This window comes from Macrobrachium rosenbergii, chromosome 8 (assembly GCF_040412425.1).
Source record: "Macrobrachium rosenbergii isolate ZJJX-2024 chromosome 8, ASM4041242v1, whole genome shotgun sequence".
Classification (NCBI taxonomy): Eukaryota; Metazoa; Arthropoda; class Malacostraca; order Decapoda; family Palaemonidae; genus Macrobrachium; species Macrobrachium rosenbergii.
Window position 1 is genome coordinate 73,764,150 of NC_089748.1, and position 6,119 is coordinate 73,770,268.

The window sequence follows — 6,119 nt, forward strand, 5'->3', positions numbered from 1 at the left end:
CATATATAACACGGAATACAACAATAAGGTGCCCAAACATTTTCCCAAGTTATTCACCCCACCAAAAACCCTGAATTCCCAACAGATCCCTCTTACTGTTAGCTATTCTCAAAAGGGTTCTACCACACCCAAAACCCTGATTCCCAGTGGGTCCCCTTTACTGTCAGCTACAGTTTTAAGATAATTTACAGCTTAATTACAGCCGAGCGACAAAACATTACTTTAAATTGTTGTTCAGCAGGTAAAGTTCTATAGAAAAACGTCAACTACCATAGCCTAACTCATCGCGGCCAGCTGGCTTAGATCTACCCAATTACCCACTAAAACATCAATTTGCTTACAGAAATGATATTAACTGTTAAAACATTAGAAAACAAATGCAAAAAATTAACCGAGTTTTTATGCATTTTCAATGGTAACAGTACCACAACAAATGTCCAGAAAAAAATTTGCCACTATAAATTCCTTGAAATAAATGCAACAATTACCAGTGGTACCTATCATAACCTAACCTAATACATGCCTTCTTATCTGTAGCATTATAGAATAGGTGACCACACATTCTGCCATGCACAATGGCACCGAGGGGCGGGAGGGGAGGTGTGGAATGATGATCCTGTCCATGTCAGGGTTTCATTGCCATACGTTGCAGTTAAGCTGGGTTGTATCCCTGTTGAAATACTTCTTTAATGACTATGCCTCTCCATTATGCATAACATTACCCCTGAAACACTTTAAACTGTCGTAACTATTTGGGAGCTACTTTGGCTTACCTATGCGTCAACTACTCCGAGGTGCTAGTACTAAAGATGGCGGACGCTCCTTGGGATGCTGTGTTTAGTACTAGCCCCTCGGGGATCAAAGTATTATATACACCCATTCCTATATTGTTTGGTCGACAAATTATATTAATAAACGATATTTTCGTCCGTCCGTCTACTTTATGTTTACCATACAGTGTTTAGTACTAGCACCTTGGAGTAGGTGACGTTTACATAACAAGGCAAAGTAGCACACTATTTGTTAGTAGGGAATATATATTTTACTGCGTTAACTAAACCAATTTAATCCTAAGCAAATATAACACAGCGCCACACAAACAAGACTTAATGGTAGGCCAATGGTGAGTTATAATGCAGAATTGTTAAACACATGATCTACTGTGCACTATGACATCTGGGGTTGGGAAGGATATTTGTTAATGATATTTGTTAATAGACATTATATATCTTACTAAGCTAATGAAAATTATACAATCCCAAGCCAAGATAGCAGCAATGCCACACAAACAAGATTTAATGTTAGGCAAATGGTGAGTTATAGTGCAGAATAATTAAACACATGTTCTACTATACACTATCACATCTTGGGATGGGAGGGAGGGTGCCAAAGCCCACGCATCCGGGCTAAGGAACAAATCCCAATAAAACTGAAGACAGGTACCGCACTCCTCTGGTTAGGCAATTATCTGTTTATATGCAAAATGAGTGCCATGTTTAGTTGTAGCTCCTTAGGGGTGAACATAAAAACATGAACAAAAGACTGCAAATATCATAAACACAAACAATAAGATTAACATAAAAAAAAAAACGCGAAACGGGGTAAATATTACGGTTAACAGATGGTTAGGTTAGGTCATGTCCCTGTTGAAATAGATCTTTGATCTGTTTTTGAACTGGCCATAAGCTGTGGAAACTCCGTGCCCAACTCACCTCCACTTCTACTGCAAAAAGTATCTTCTGCCCTGGACACGATTGGCTGCCATTAAACCTTGTTTGTTTGCCCACCATCATGGGAGCTTTGTGCTGGTAGGAATTGGAATATAAGATATACGCCAGAGGTAAGGCACTGGGGCCTATGAAGTCATTCAGTGCTGAAAGGAAAATTGAGACTAAAGGAGGTTGTAAGTGTAACAGGAGGAAAACCTCGCAGTTGCGCAATGAAACAATTGTTAGGGGAGAGGGTGGGAAGTACGACAGAATAAAGAGAATATGAACGGAGGTATAGTAAAAGTAGCTGCTGCTAGGGGCCGAACGGACGCTGCAAAGATTCTTTAGCAATGCCCACAGTGCACTGCAGGTATTATTGCAGTAAGAGGCAACACGCCACAATAACAAAGAAATATGTTTTTCTGACTGATTTTGATGTGTTTTGTATGAATTTCACCTTCAATTTCGTCGGAAATTAACGGTTTTAAGCCAACCCCGTACATAAGGGACCAAAAACCATCAATTTCCGACGAAATTAAAGGTGAAATTCATTAGCTTAACACATCAAAATCAATCAGAATAACATATTTCATATCAGTGAAACCCCACAACCTAACCTAACCTAACCTCTCACAGAAGTAGCCAGGTCACAGCCCCTAACCCTATCTTGTAACTCGACTACCCAGGTCACAGTCCCTAACTTATGCATGACCAAAGGACGAAAAAATAAGGTTCATATCCCGTCCGGCAAGCGCAATAACTTGGTAATGTATGGGTACCCAACAGCCACGCCCCCTGGGCCAGTACTAAACACGGCAAGGGGACATTCCATTTGGCCAACAACAAACATGCACCGCCAGTATCAGAACCCCTAAAAGTGTTAAGTGGGAGAAAATAATCCAGGCATTTCTAAGAAACTATCAATTTCCGACTCATTTTAATGTGAAATTTGTGCGAAACATATCAAAATGACCTAGAAAAGTGTATTTCCTTGCCATTTGGCCATGTTGCCTTTTACTGCAATTTTACCGCACTGCATGAGGTGCACTGATGGCGCTACCCCCCAAGGAGTTGTGCCGGTAGGGTCTCTTGATCTTGTAGCATTCCTTGAAATTAGGTCTAAAAGTACAGCTAAACTAAAGACTTAACTAAATATTTTATCAATAGCTTAAATGGTAATACTACCCTGATGATGTTCAAAATTATCAGAAACCAAAATATTGCGGCAATTCTTACCTTCATACAAGTAGAGCTACAGTCTAGCCCAGTTACCAATAATTGCTTGGAACTCTACTACCAGACTATCGTTGTTTGAAGTGCTTTAACGCAAGACTGAGTTCAGTTTTTCAAAGTCACACAAGATCTCACGCATAAAATGTACACCAAAGGTGAGCACCAAGAGAGTGTCACAAACCATTCACAATTCCAGCTTGCCTCGCTATTTTTTCACCGCTAGGGTTGTGGACACTGGACAGTCATTTGAGGTCGCTGCCGATAACTTGTTCCGCAGCTCGTTGCCGGCCTTGTCTCTCTTTCAATAAGCAATATAAAACGTAAGGATAATTTTAGGCTTTTGTACTGATATATCAAGTAATTAAATTTTGAAATATGCTAATATGCAAAATTGATTTTTTTAGTAGGCTACTCTCTTCAAAAAAAACCTCCTGGATTTCATATTTACTCAAACGCAAAACAACACTTCCTTTAACTTTTTACAAAAATGTCAAAACATTTAACAACAAATTTGGATTTTAAAAATTAAAAGGAACTTTGAACAATTTCCTGTGCTCGAATATGATAGACTTCTCGGGAAGCATCTTCTACCATTCGTACTAAAAAAGGACATGAAGCTCTTAAATGACAGGAACATTAAAATCAAATACCCATCCTTGACCCGAGATAAAAGATCAGAGATGTGGCAGTGCGCATGCTATGTTTCTCAGCGCCAAATCTGAAGAATGTTTAAAGACAATAACTAGTAAAGTGTGTATATTAATCGCTTGCGTTTTCAGAATTATCTGCTTCCATTGCCAGTACGTCGGCTTCCAAAATATCGTTTTTCACTCGCATGCCGTAGGCTACACACTATCATTTGTTTTACTGCATATCTATAATAAAACATTGAATTGGCTTATATATATATATATATTATATATATATATATATATATATATATATATATATATATATATATATATATATATATATATATATATATATAAATGAACATGAAGCGTAAGGAGGTGATTTCATGATGGAATCTGGAAATTCGCATGACTACTACAATGGCGATTGCATGACAAAATCTGATAACTCATGAGTCCGTTCAGATGTCATTGCAAAAGCTTCATAGTCGGATTTATTTTTAAAGTACTTGGAATATATATATATATTTATATATATATATATATATATATATATATATACTGTATATATATAATACATAATACATAAATAAATAATATATGTATGCATGTATATACATACATATATATGAATATATATGTATATACATACATAGATATATACATACACATATATACTGTATATGATATATATATATATATATATATACATAGATATATATATATATATATATAATATATATATTAGACACACACACACACACACACACACACACATATATATATATATATATATATATATATATATATATATATATATATATAATAAATGGACACGTGAGTTATTAGATTTTGTCATGCAATCGTCATCGTAGTAATCATGCGAATTTCCAAATTCCATCATGAAATCACCTCGTTACGCTTCATGTTCATTGTTAGATTTCGTCAGGATGGTCATCATATGATATTGTACCGAGAAACTGCTAGATCCTGTTATGAATAATACTGAATGTTGTTTGTTAGCCTATAATGCTAGATTATACTCCCTCATGCACTTGTGACAAAACATATTTTGCTGCTCTTTTATAAAATGTATCTATCTCCATTCCTCTATTTCTGTGGTTTCAGTAAATGCAGACCTCACCACTTATCAGGACTGTTTACACTTGTGTACTTTATATGTTCAGTGTTAAAAACGATAGGCGATTTCACTATAAAGTATGATGTTTTGTGGCTAGTACAAGGGGAAACATATCAGAGTGATATGCGCCAATCAATATTATTCAGGATGAAACCTAGCATTGTTCCTGTACGATATCATATGGTGACTAATCTGACGAACTCTAACAATGAGTAACAATGAGTTATATGTACCATAAACGAAGTGATTTCATGATGAAAATTCGGAAAATCGCATGATTCCATGGCGGAATCGAACAATGAATGTGTCCACTCAAAGTCTTCACAAAACAGCCTTTAGTCCGATGGAAGTATTTTATTTGGGGAGTTTGTAAAATTATAAAAAAAAATTAATAGAAATTAAGAGGGGCCCTGAAAAACAATATCATACGGAACGTACGATATTGTACATAGTATGGAAAGGTACGATACTTAAGGACTCGATTATTGTACCAAATCTTGGTACCTATACCATGGCATTAAAAATTTATTTCTTCGAAAATATGATGGCAATAAAATGAAAAAGCAGAAATAAAATGCACTTGAATGCCTATAAGTAAAATCTTTTATTTCTATAAATACCAAAAGTATTTCCCATATGATATCTTCTCTAGCAACATCCCTTTTTCCTGGGCACAATATATTACGTAGTCCAAAGCGGATCTATTGGGTTCTGGAAACGGATAAAGGGACTGAGTTAAGTAAATCTTAGTTTTAACATTTGAGAAGAAGCTGTAATTATGAAAGTTTTTCCTCTCTCTCTCTCTCTCTCTCTCTCTCTCTCTCATAACAAACTAAACGATGCTTTGAAATTATGAAAGGGGCGCTCGTCTTGCCTTTGTTAAAAATACTACTTTGATTAAATAAACACTTATATGCCGCGTACATCAACTACAACGAACTGTGCTGGATTCTCGAAAATATAATTTCAACCTTAGGTGCGTTCGCGCCACAAACACGCATTAAGACCCTACTGTATATCATCAGGGCCCGAACAACTAATTAAATTTTCTGAAATCCACTATTCCACTGGAGATAAAAGAGACCGCTGCAGGCACAACGTTCAAAGAGGAACATAATCCTAAAGTTAATAGCCCTAAGATAACCCATCTGAACTGTAGTTTTTTTTTAGAACCATTTGCACGATCAAAAGATATTTTTTCTCTATCTAAAAGCACTCACAAATACACAAGGCCACGTTTCTAAGAGATACGCAGCACATAAGGGATAAAGTAAAAATGTATCATAACGTTTTAAGTCTTGGAGAAAAAACGAAAAACAAATCCAAGAGAAATGAGTTTTATATTCAGTGTACGAGGGCATTTCCTTCGGTGTGAAACACATCAAAAGATTTACACTTCTTCAT

The 6,119-nt window shown here is 36.1% G+C and overlaps 1 long non-coding RNA gene across 1 annotated transcript in view; it reads right to left on the reverse strand.

The window, feature by feature from the left end:
- Positions 1–3,217, reverse strand: part of LOC136840995 (uncharacterized) — a 585,109-nt gene extending 581,892 nt beyond the window's left edge. Inside the window, exon 1 of the long non-coding RNA XR_010853812.1 lies at positions 2,946–3,217. This is a non-coding gene — a long non-coding RNA (uncharacterized lncRNA). The remainder of the gene's footprint in view (positions 1–2,945) is intronic.
- Between the last annotated feature and the right edge of the window lie 2,902 nt (positions 3,218–6,119).